General features: G+C 38.9%; 1 protein-coding gene across 2 annotated transcripts in view; it reads left to right on the forward strand.

Annotated features, from left to right (window-relative positions):
• The window catches only part of shank3a (SH3 and multiple ankyrin repeat domains 3a), a 151833-nt gene that overhangs the window by 32244 nt on the left and 105980 nt on the right, over nucleotides 1-13609 (forward strand). The window contains exon 1 of one of the 2 annotated variants that reach the window (XM_079345522.1): nucleotides 1401-1450. The exons of the other annotated variant lie outside the window; for it this stretch is intronic. The gene's annotated coding sequence lies outside the window, so the exon portion shown is untranslated. Of the gene's footprint in view, nucleotides 1-1400; nucleotides 1451-13609 lie in introns of those variants that run through there. 2 annotated transcript variants of the gene reach the window in all.

Raw genomic sequence — 13609 nt, forward strand, 5'->3', positions numbered from 1 at the left:
TCCTCTGCTGGATTCTCAGATTAAGAAAGAGAAACAAATGCATCTCTTACTGTCCTGGCCTCTGGCGAAACTGATCCAAAAAAGTAAAGAGAAGACTAAGGCAGTTCATTTTGTTTGTCTGTCACTCACAAGCAGACCATCCATAGCTATCTGTAGTTATCCATAGTTCATTTTACATTGAAAAATCACAAGTGCATTACAGCACATTACAGGCATGCCTTACAGAAGTACAAGTTATTTTTACTCTTGTTTCGTCATCCGTTGAACGGTCTTAGCAGCAAGAAAACAAACACGTTAGCTAGTGATCTGTATTGTGCCTTTGGGGCATTGGTTAGGCCTCTTAGCTATTCCCACATCCAGTAGGAGGCTCTGCAGTCTTAATTAGTGCATATGTCATCTGGGCAGCGACAGCCAGAGGTCTTGGGAGATGGAAAAAGGGCTGTGTGAGAGTCATTACACTCAATCATCTCAGCACCTCTCTCTTCTTCTTTGACTTCACTTTACCACGATGCTTCTCTCTCCTTTCCCTCCCATGTCGATGTATCACTATTCGCTAAAAGGCAACAACAATGTCCTGTCTCTTTCTATTGTGACTGGATGCCATCTGTGCCTTCAGAGATACGATAGTCATGTCCTTCCTTCATGCTGCATGCATCAGCCTTGCTTGCATAATCACCAACAACTGCACACAGACAATGCGTGTTAATTAGTCCGGCCCTTTTGGGCCATGTTTTGAATTCAGATGTGAAATGATGTAATGTGTGTTTTGGTTTGTTTCAACTGAGTTGACCTGTGTAAACAAAAGTTTCGATTTTGTTCACACAGGCTTCTATAGTTTTCCCACTCAACCCCTCACCCTGTAAACTCTATGTATGTAAAATCTATGTGGTCATAATTACTAGTGTACTGATGGTCAACAGTGAGTGCGTTTACATGGACTTGAGTATCCCGATTATGAGCCGTATCCCGGTTTTGATCATATTCGGGATATGACGTTTACATGCTCACAGAGAAACTTTGTTATTTATATCCCTGTATACATGATCAATAATAGTATCCTGGCTTCTGAGTAGTGCATCTTATTTGCGCAAGCGCACATGATGTTTCTTTTTTACAATTAAGAAGACGGATTTCGCATTTAGAAATATATAAGACATGAAAACACTGTGGCTTATACACAAAAATTGAATTGTAACAAAACTATCCCTTTCATTTATCCCTTTATGAATCCAAAGTAAAGTAAAAGTCCCAAAGAAACGTAATATGATCGATGAAAGTTCTGTTTAAATTGTCTTTTTAGTCCACAGAAAAAGAAGGAAGACATCCAGGCTCTTTGCTCATATAAAACAAACTTAGTCCATCCAAAAAAGTAAAAAACAGCAAGTGACGCGTGTGCGTCACTTGGCTGAGTCTGCGCCTGCGCAAGTGTAGGCTGCTGTCAGAAGCCGGAGTAAGGCGTATACATGCCACAGTATCCTGTTTTCTTTTGGAGTTCTCCAGGTAGCAAAATCGGATTTCTCAAAACCGGGATATGACAGGATATGATGTTTACATTTTGAAAACGGGATATTCAACCCCCCCCCCCCAAAAAAAACAAAACAACAACAACAAAAAAACGGGATTTGATTATGGAGCTTGTTAATCATATATGTTATCGCTATATTTTTCCAAATTTTTTAAAATTGGTTGTAAGTTACCCTTACCAATGTGCATTGTCATAACATTGAACAGGTGGATATAATAATAATAATGATAATAATGATAACAACAATAATAATGATAATAATAATAATAGTAATAATAATAATAACAATAATAATAACAATAACAATAATAATAATAACTTTATTTATATAGCACCTTTAAAAACCACTGTTTACAAAGTGCTTTACAGATAACAATTACATAGAAAAGGAACAGAGTTAAACAGATCAAATAGTTCAGCTTTTTTTTTTACAACAGGCATGTTGCACAGCCTATAGGGGAGCTGTTTGTTTGTAATCCTGGAATAGAATACAATTTAAATGTACAATACATCTCAAATTTGAAAATGTAAGATTGTAAATCCTATACATACATGCATACACACACGCACACACATCTACCCCCTCACACCCACACAAAACAACTTGGATTCACAGTACAACATTACTTAAGGTAGCAGATAAGAACAGTGTTGTTGTAATAGTGACAGCAGTCTTTAACAGTATCACACTTCTTTAGATAATAAAGATATAGTTTAAATCAACCAAAAACACTGAAGTTGTGTAATGAGACTTTAGAACAGTGTTAAGTACAGTGATGGCTTTAGGGTAGAAACAAAACAATCATAGTTATGAAGTCTGTTCATTGCCCCAACATACTTTGAGTATCCTACAGTCATTACCTCTCTTAAGCCTCTACTCTATTGTCAATGACCCTTCAATTATGTCCCTAATTTAAGCAGACCATCAGGCCTTTGATGAAATAGTGTAAGGATAAAGGGGAGACTGAAGAAAAGTCTGGTACATTTGGGGTTGTCTGATTATAACCTTATGAGTAATAACTTAAACATGACACAACCAACTCATGGAAGTTGGCAGGAGAAAAGGATTCAGCATTTCTGAAGAGAAATTCCAGCTCAAGTGTCACGACCAGCCATGTCTCTACAGTGTAGTAAAACACCTCACTTGGCCCCCTCTCCTCTGAAACATGTGCCTGCTGCTGTATCTTGTTCTTCTGCTCTAATATACTCTTATCTGAAGGGACAAGGCCCCTCCAGCTCTCCTTAGCTTTATAGTTTTTATTCTCTTGCAAGATCAATTTAGTGTCACAGCACACATGCTGAATTGCTGTGATTCTTTCACCAACTGTGTTGAGTTCAAGTTTTTTTTCTCGTCACAAGTTTCTAGATTAAAAATGCTACAATTCTAAATTGTTGCATCTAACCATAGCAAACTAATTAATTGATGGATATATGATCAATTGTGGAGAATCTAGATATGGAAAAAGACTATCTTCACCAGGGATCCTCTACATTGTATATTCTTCATTAACCAACCATTTAGTCTATCATTTACAAAAAAAGGAAAAATATACATTCATTTCTTTCCAGTTTCTATAAATCCAAGATCGTGTTGTCAAATGTAATGTTGTCTCAACCAAACCTTAAATACTGTATCTAATTTAAGATTATAAACAAGTGTAAACATATTTGTGTCCATGCTCGAAAGAAACTGAGAAATGAATGAAAAAAAAGACTAAATCTTGTTGCACCTCAACATTGACATGATAGTCCAGTTTTGTCATTTTTACTTTTTGTTTTGGGCTGGTTGTGGCGTTGTTATGCTCTGTAAACACAGACTCAAGATCGGGGCTTGGTAGTGATAGAATGCCATTACCCCTGTTTGATTATTCCATTAAAGGATATCACTCCCTTGCCAGTCGAGTGGGGATTTATGCAATGAGATACACATGCAAATTTATACACATGCACTTACAGTGTTTTCAGGCATCCGACCACTGCCTCTGCTTCTGTCACCAAGCATGTTAAGTATTTTACACATAAGCTATTCACTGTTTACTGTCTTATGAATATGCATAGATATTTTGACTCTTGAACATAAATGTAATGGTGGTATTAATAAAAGTTAAGAAGCTTCCATGCGTTTAGCTGAACCAGTTTCATCTCTCTTAAATGAATGGATCCATCCTCTATGTTATGTACATCTAAGATTTAATAAAATGAAACAAATCCGCTGTGAATATTGTCCATTATGTCTTGATTTGCTTCAATGGCTGTTTTGCTGTGTTTACATGACAACTCACAGTATTAAGCTGAAAAGTGAGAGAAACAGATGCTTCCTCAGTCCCTGACACTTCTCTTACCGCCTACCTGATCTGTCAACTTTCTTACATTGCAAACAATGTAGGCAGAGAGTGTTAACTTACACAAACTTTAAGGCAAACAGATACAAATCTTATTGACTGTTTATACCAAGCAGTTTTTTAATGCATTTAAGTTTTCCTGACCATTACATACTTTTTAACTGTGTAATGGAATCTTCTGCAGCAGTTTCTCAATAGTTTGTGAATCATGTGTAGAAATCCAGGTCTTTAAAATGTTTTACATCAGTCCAAAAACTACTTGATGTTGAGGATTTGAGCAGTATGGTCTTATCCTTCTCTCTCTCTCAATTACACAAAATACACCATGGGCCCTTCAGAACTATCTTAATTCTTCATGGAATGGATTCAACAAGATGCTAGAAACATTCCTTGGATATGTTGGTCAATATTGACATGAAAGCATCACAAAATTGCTGCAGATTTGTTGGCTGCACATCCATGAGACTTATCTCCTGTTCCAGCACATCTCAAAGGTGCTCTATTGGATTGAGATCTGGTGAATGTAGAGCTGATATGAGCTTTGTGACATGGGCCTTTATCCTGTTGGAAGTAGCCATCAGAAGATAGATACACTGTGGTCATAAAGGGATGGACATGGTCAGCAACAATACTCAGGAAGGCTGTGGTGTTTAAACGATGCTCAATTGGTGCACAGGGCCCAAAGTGTGCCAAGAACATATCCCCCACACAATTCAACCATTGATACAAGGCAGGATAGATCCAATGTCGTTTACACCAATCAAGACTCATCAGACCAGACAAAGCTTTTACAATCTTCTATTGTCCAATTTTGGTGGGCCTGTGGGACTTGTAGCCTCAGTTTCCTGTTCCTAGCTGACAGGAGTGGCACCCTGTGTGGTCCTCTGCTGCTGTAGCCCAACTGCTTGAAATGTTTGCGTGTTGTGCATTCAGAAATGCTTGTCTGCATGCCTCGGTTGTAACGAGTGGCCATTTGAGTTACTATTGGCTTTCTATCAACTCCAACCAGGCTGGCCATTGTCATCTGACCGCTGGCATCAACAAAGCGTTTCCACCCATAGAACTGTTGCTCACTGGATGTTTTCCCTTTTTTTTTGGACTGTTCTTTGTAAACCCTTGAGATGGTTGTGCATGAAAATCCTAAAAGATGCAGTTGCTAAAAATACTCAGACCAGTCTGTCTGGCACCAATAGCAATGCTACGTCATTTAACCCTTGTGTGGTGTTCGGGTCTGTGGGACCCGTTTTCATTTTTTATTAAAAGAAAAATGATACAATTAATTAATTTGTCAAACTGAGACACACTGACTTTGGCTCATTTTCTGTGAAGAACATATATCAAAATACATATTTAATGACCACACACCATCCACCCCCCCTACACATTTCTATTACATATAAGATGTCCGGGTCCACTGGACCCGGGGATAATAGAAGTGTGGGTACACAGAACATCAGAGGGTCAAATGTGCGAGAAAATGAGAGCAGACAGTGTTGACAAACAATGTTGCAACCTTGTGTGGGAACCGCAGGTGCAGAAACACAAAAGAAGCAGACCTGCAAACCTGCAAAGTGTGGTAAAAAGATCTGGGCTGCCTGTGATGCCACTTCCTCATATGCTTGGAACTTACAAGTCTACACAGGGAAACCTGATAGAGGAGCGCCCGAGAAAAACCATGGAATGAGAGTTGTCCTCGACATGTCTCAGGGACTCAGTGGACACAACATCACATGCGACAATTCTTTTTTACCTCGCATTAAAAGCCACAAAATGCAACGGGTCCATCAGACCCACAAACACTGGCTGAGTAACAACGATATGAACATTGCACAAGGGTTAAATCACCTATCTTCTCCATTCTGATGCTTGTTTGAACTTTAGCAGATAATCTTGACCATATCTCCATGCCTAAATGCATTGAGTTGCTGACATGTTATTGGCTGATTAGATAGTTGCATTAACGTGCAGTTGAACAGCTCTACCTAATGAAATGGCCGTTGAGTAAAGATTATTGGTGAGGCAGTTCAGAATCGATTTAAAGTTGTCACAGTTCACATCGATACTTTAAAAAATGAATCGCAGTAACAGGGTCCGAAATCAACACCAGCCAAGCACCAAATGGTCCTTTCTCTGCTGTCATGGCTGTGAGCTATAGTGCACGCTGAATGCAGCAGGAGCATTCACACAGGTCTAATAATGAAAAGGCTGATATGAAGGGTCTAGTGTTGTCAAAGATAAAACTAGAGAGAACTTGTATTGTGGAATAATAATGTATGATGCTTTGATAGATTTTAGTTTTTAGTCTGTAATGTTGTAATGCAATACAGATGGTAGCAGGGGGTTCTGGGATCTATCTATTTAAAAACAAAAGCCAGCAAATTTCTCAATTTCCTGATCTGATAAAATGATTGAATCTGTGACTTCATCTGTGATTGATTCAATAGAACATAATGCTTTCTCAATTAAACATACCGTAACAGATGCGTATATATTTGGCTGCTTTATAAAACACGTTTGAACAGTTTAAATGATTCTCTGATCAATAGGTGTTATTCCCAATTCTGTAAACCTAAAGCCTTCCTGTATTGTTTCATAACAAGCAGATGCTCAGACTGCTTAATGTATTTCACTGCCTTCTCCATCAGGCCTGAAAGAACATGGCTGACTCTTCCAGCTACTTTTGGTCAGCTATAGTTTTATAACCTGTTTGCCAAGATATCTTGGCACACCAAAGATGAGTGTACCCTCAGCTGTGGAGCGCCTGTCAATCGATCTCACTGTATACGGCTATTCACACATATTCTGAAATTAGGTAAACTACATTGGTATGAGCTAAAAATCTAATTTGTTCGCTGATTAAATTACAATGATAAAAGAAAGAGGATTCATGATCAATACATAGTGAGCAAAAGAGTAGAGTTCAAGGTTTGAGACAAGATTTGGTTGGTGTGAGTCTTATTGTGTTAATCTTTAAATAGCAAAGGCTTTAAAGTTTAGTGAAGACAAGAATGAATTCTAAGGAGACATTTCATTGAAAACATTTTCAACCAAAACCATTTAATGCTTGTTGTGACTGTGCACTCCAAGCAGAACCGTTTGATTAACTGTCAGAGAGCGACCCAAACAAACAGCTGCATATACTCAATAATTGCAAATGTTGCATATTGATGTTGATGGTATTTTTTACAGTCCTGTTTTCCCTCTTTTATTCAGTCACTTTTCATCTTTTAATTCCTCTCACACTCTTTTTTCCCTCATGCTCTGAATGTATATTTATTCTTGTCAACCCTGCATTGCAGTTTAAAGAAGCTACTGGGGAAAAGAGGGGAATAATTCATAGCTTTTTTTATTTATTTTGATGAATTAAATTGTTACCTTTATTTTCTCTACGGCCATTTAAGGGAAGATGTTTTTTTTGTTGGTACCATGAGGCCAAATCAAAATGTTTTCTCAATTGCAGTCACCACTAAACCTTCATTAAAATATAGTTTGAATTAGGGTCAAGCTGACACGAGATTTTTTGGACCAATACCATTTTTTTCTTTTCATGTGGGTTTATGTTGTTAAAAAAGTGTGTTTCTGCTTTTGGGTCTCCCTTAAAAAGAGCTCTCTGTCAGATAAATATCTGTCACTGTCACTGAGGTGTAATTTATTGATCATAACTTCCAAATGTATACTTTTCCAAGTGTACTCTCCTCTTCACGTCACCACAAGAATAATTCAGCTCCCCACCAATACACAGAAACAAATAGTAAATCCAGTGCCCCACTACAAGACAATGTGTTGACTTCTTCTGATCATTTCTGATGAAATTAAAGATGTAAAGTTATCACCCAACCCAGCAGCAACAGGACAAAATCGGTCTTTAATTAAAAGCTTGCATCATCCAGAGAAGAAGTAGTATTAAAGGGGCTATTGTTTCAACTTCAGAAGCAGAAGTGCTTTCTCTTGTCATTTTGCTGCTGACTCCTCAATTATGTCTTTAAAATCTATGCCAGATGAACATTAGGGTGAGAATACTCAGTTTGTCTTGCTGCATTATTGGCCTCATTTTATTTTCACAAATGAAAGTAAGAGAAAGTTCCATCATCAATGGCATTGGTGACTGTCATGGAAAAGGACAGAGAATGTAGATCCATGCCCGCACTAAAGAGTGTCAGCAGCCACACTACCAATATGTTCAACTCATTGTATCTAAACTTCTCAAAATGACTCACAGACTTCCAAATAGTTCTCTACAAAGAAATGTCAGCTTCCACCTACCTGAAAGGTTGGCCAACTACTCAGAACCCTGTTCAAGATGCGAAACACAAAATGTGGAATAATTTGTTTTAGTTCAGTGCACTAATCACAATTTTAAGCGGTAAGACCTCTGTGCCTTCCTTCATGACTGATATTGTAGGGACCTGCCCTTATTTCCTCTCATCCTTCGTGGGACGAGATGCATAATTCTCATTTTTCATTTCTCTAAGTTGTGTGTATTTGCTACTATTTGTGGTTGATGGTTCAGAATATAATGGTTTTAAAATAATGTTTGTTTTTTTAATACTGACCCACTGGACCTTGCCATCCCAGTTGATCCAGGTTGAATTAATGGTAAATCTCTTGGATACATTTGAACATTACTGCCTGTCATCAAACAATGACACTTTCATTCCTACGAACCGCCTCTTCTTGGGCTTACAACTTCAGTCTCCCTGTGTTCCGATATGCTGTGCCCAAGCCGGACAACAGTATTGCTAGCTACACGGCTAATGAAGCGGATACATCTTTCCAGCCGAGACCATTTTCTCACAAGTGCGTGGGTTTTTTGTAGATAGGTTCTATAGTATACAGTGGGGGATTTTCCCTGGAGACTCTCTGCTCAGGTGGCGTTTATCGTTTTGTGGTCTGATAATAAGTCAGTGTCCATCTGCAGACACCTGAGCATAGATTCAGTTAGAGCAACCCCAGGATATTTTGCCCTGCACTACATTCTTACCTGAAACAAAAATGGAGTTATTAGGTTGTGGGGTTACTGGTTGTGCCCAGAAATGCATTTCTGCTGAGTATTGCCTGAAGTCACCAGTCTATTTGGTTGTTTTGTAGTTCCAGTTGCAGTTGTAGTTGTTGGGAGATCAAAAACCACAGGTGACAAAGAGCTGGATTTTCTCCCTGTGTCAACATGTATTTAAGGTTACCGGTATATGGGTCAAAGTTGCAAACAACATACGATCCCGAGCATTAACTACTTGAGGCAACTGGAGGGATTCTAAAGGAAAACCAGCCGGACTAACTAGTTCAGTATCGATGAAGTTGTCATTCGCAATGGAATCACCTAAAACACAGGAATAGAACCGGGACTAAATCTGGATGATAGTAGGCAAAGTAATAGTTTAAGAGCGCATCGCTGTCCTTTGCTGATTAGCCAGCTCTTTTGGCAGGAGGGACAGAGATGGCCTTACTGGCCCTGATAAATACAGTTTCAGGGACATGTTGTGCATGAGATGTCAGACGGGTCTTTCCTAACTCACCGCTCTTTTACTATGTCCCTTCAGTCTGTTGTCAAGCTTTGATGATATTTGATGAAGACAATAACCTGGTGAGTCTTGTGAGCAAGGTTCGTCACGTAGAGCTCGTAAATCTTTCATTTCATCTAATAGACCCTTGATGTAAAACCCCATTAGCCCACGTTCTCTGCAGCCAAAATGTGGAAACCAACAGAATGAGCTGCTACCCATGAAGTTCAATTTTGTAAAGCGAGCAAAGGTTTAGCAGCTTCTTTTTTTCCTAAACAGGGTGGTCAAAAATATTGTGCTTTTCAATAGAGAAACTAGAAAAATAATCAAGAGCAGGGGATTTTCTTTCACATTTTGCTGTGGCCGACTGTCCTGCTGTTCCCCGGAGCAAAAAAACAAAAAACTAGTGAACATTGAAGAGGAAAATGACTACATTTCAGAGGCTGGCACCTGAGCGGTGAGATGATTGAGCGGATAGTTTAGTGTCATTACTCTTGAGCTGAGTCGAGTGAATTCATAATCTCATGGAACATCTGATCATGATTGCCCACCGGGGCTCCTTGACTTGAGAGCGCATGATCAAGAGAGTCTGAATCCACCTGGTTTATTGCTGGCCACTTCATATGGAATGGGTTAAAGGGATTTGTCGCAGACTTTTGAAATAATGCACAGGAATCCTGGGACAAGGTACTTCTGGTGGCGCTGTGGGTAGATTTGTGCTGATGGAGTGAGGCTGGGCTGTGGTGGAGAAGCTGAGGCTTGCTGGATTAAGTCACTGGAGAGACAGGAAAACACAGGGTCAGATCACTGGCAAAGCTTTTTGGAATACAAGAAAAACATGCATTCTTTTTCGAGTAAATATAACGTTAAAGTAGCAGGCATGAATTGGCAACCAGTGGAGCCTTGATAGGAAACAAATCGGCAGCTATTGATTGCACCTGATGTTTTCCCTATCACCTCAGACTGTTACACCATCACTTTGAAGCATAGAAAACAACCAAAACCCTACTCAAAACTGAACAGAAATACCCCAGATTAAAAACACAACACTTATAAAAATGCAAATGCAAATTGTGATTCCCAAGACATGAACATTTCTGTTCTGAAACTGTGAAGAAGGAGAGTAATGAACCATCACTTCTCTTCTTGAGTTTAAGCCCCTTTAACACATACTGTATAATGCAATAAATAACATGGGTTTTTTACACGTTTAAACCAAACTGAATTCAATGAAAAAAACACAGAGCACAATGACACACAGATAAATGAGGACAAGCAGACCCAAGGACCCACTCTTAAACATATTGTACTGCCACTTTAAAACCAAGGATGTTTAGCACAAAAAGCAATTACAAATGTGTAACCTTAGATAAATAGACAGTCCCCATATAGAGCTGGATAACAGTCTAAGCTTCAGATGTGTCATTGAAATCATGTCCTTGTTTTATACCTCTACATAGTGCTGCATAGTTCCCTTATCCAGGACTAAGACTGCTGTCAAACTCTAGCCCTGATTTTCAGGACTTGTGTCTCAGACTTGGAGCAGTAACTGCATTTGGATTTGGATTTGACTTATATACTGATAAAGACTGTGTTTAGGTTTGGGTTTTTTTGGCCACATAGCCTCAAGCTTTTGCTCTAACCTTCAAATTGTATGCTGTGATAAGTAGGCACCCTCTTTAATGTAAATACAGTATACATGAGTTTTCACTTTCTGTAATTACCAAGTGACTCTTAAAAGTCACTTAGCTCGCTGTGAGTAATTCTGATTGAGTTTCAAGTCTTTCATGTCCTAAACAAGGCTGATAAAAAGCAAGGACATTATGTGAGTGTGTGTGTATGGTTATTGACATGTCTTTCACCTCTACTTAATTGCGTGTTGTAAAAATAGTGAGTAATTGGCTCTTAAGGCCGTATTTTAACATTTTGTCTGTACAAAATGAGAACAAACTGGACAAGGTTGTTAGGCAGCAAACTGGGAAGCAAATGTGCAGCATTTCTTACCTGATGGACCAGTATAGACTAAATCTAGGTAACATGATCACAGACCCACAGCACCCTCTTTGGTCCGAGCGTGAACTCTTGACTTCAGGGTGCAAGTTCAGAATGCTCAGGACTAACAGAGGCCTCACTTCATTTGTAACTATGCAGCACACAGCTGCTTAATCAGCTTTAATTACACTGAACTTAGCACTGTGCACTTTACTGAACTTGCTATTAGCCCCCCCTTTACAGTACATGTATTCATGAGATGCTGTAATGATGTATTTGAATGGTTCTTTTTAGTATGTGCTGTCCAGTGTGGTTGTAGATGCCCTTTGTCTCTTTTGTCTTGTCATGCTCTTGGCGCAATAACGATTTAATTCATTCAAGTATGTTCATGTTCAAATGTTCATCAAGGTGTTCCAAATAATCACGTTTAAAAATGTGAAAAAAAAGACTTTTTTTTTTGAAAAGCCAGATGTTTTCTCTATAGATAGTGATTGAATGCTGAATTACATTTTTAAAAACAAACATATCACATCCACTTTATCAACAACAGGGTCAGAGGAGAAGCTGATCCTTGTCACAGTTTATCTCATGAACCCAGAGTTGTTTTTTTATCGGAACAACTTCCCGGCTTAGTGCTGCTGCTGATAAAAGGAAACGAGTCCTTTCCATTCTTTTTTGTTAACTTTTTCTTTGCGATGTGAAACAGGCTAAGCATGCACTACCAAGGAAAGACAACTGTCATTACCTAGCAACAGTATGCTTCTATGAGAGGCCCTCTGAGCTCTGAGCTCTGCCAGTGCAAAAGACACACTATTATTGATCTTGTCTGGATCTTACTCGCCAAAATATTAAGAGGACGTTGCTGAAAGGGTTATGATATTAAGCAGTTGTGAAACTGTCTTTCCTGTTTAAAAAGTGAAGTAGCTGGAGGCTGAAACAATGCATCCTTTTTCTGCAGTTTTGTATATCTTCCACAGCATGAAAATCAATGTAGATAGAGCCTCCCACCAGTGAGCTGAAGAATCAGAAAGTTTGTGGTCTATAGTGTATCTAACAGACCTTTTTTTCAGATAGGAGAGGAGTTTTTAGTAAGAGTTTAGATTTGATGTACTGATGATGACATCGCACACATTTTTCATGAGAGATTCATACCTGGCGACAGTTTCTCAAGGACTTCTCAAGAAATCAAGATGTTGAATTAATTAATGACCTGTAAGCTCCCATCATCATCATCTCATCTATGTCTCAAGAGACTGACCGTTTTTTATCTGTAAAATTCACTGTATCAGCAGCCCTGAACTGCTTCCACTTTGTAATCTCACAGACACCTAGTCCATTCGACACGGTCCTGTTAAAACTAACACTAGCACCAGAACATTGTTTTCTTTAGTTAGCTGTGGTCTTCAATGGATCATTATTCAATTTATTTACGTCATTTTAGTAGTGTTATACGAATCCTACAAAGCTTTTTCATGACGTGATGTTTAATGTAATGATGTGTTTTTGCATCTTCTTCTTTGCATCTATATGTCATTTGAGGAAGCTATCCTTTGTTTCAGTGAGAAGTGTTTGTTTCCAAGCAATGTCCCTGAGTGTCAGAAACACATGTGAGCGGGGTGGAGTTGTGGTCGAGAATCGATAATGCAGTCAGCGTTTGATTGATTTATTACTTGTGGGTTACACACTCCCTCTCGTCCACTCTCCCTCTGCCTTCTGTGGCTCAGGCTCCACAATGTGGTAACTCGTGGGAAGTGCTCTACCGAAGCACAATAAGCTCAGTGTTTTATGCTCTGGGAAGACTAGGACATACACAGTTACTTCTTCTGAGAGTGAAATTGAGCGTAACGTGCAGAATTTGAGTTTCATTTAACAGTTAACAAACCTTTCTCTGATTTGATAGTAGAGGAGGTACCATTGAGTCTGTGAGTTACTATTACAGTTTATTTTAGAGCACATTAAAATACCACGTAGACATTCCCCCTGGGTTTCTACTGGGTACTGGGTATCAGTACTTTTGTACTGTGTGGTTTATGATCGGAGATAGCATATAGCTGATGCGATGGGTGAACAAGTGAGATTTTGCCCCGCTTAATTTTCCAAGCATGAATAATGCACACGGGGACATAAATTATGTTATTGAAAAATGTCACTCAAATGTGTTTCTACAGGAGCTTCCTGCTTTATTAGGCTTTTGTTTACTTGAATAGGGTGACGAGAACTGGCTTTGCAGATGACCTTTGTGAGAAGTAATG

The sequence above is a fragment of the Symphodus melops genome (genome assembly GCF_947650265.1).
Source record: "Symphodus melops genome assembly, chromosome: 6".
Lineage (NCBI taxonomy): Eukaryota > Metazoa > Chordata > Actinopteri > Labriformes > Labridae > Symphodus > Symphodus melops.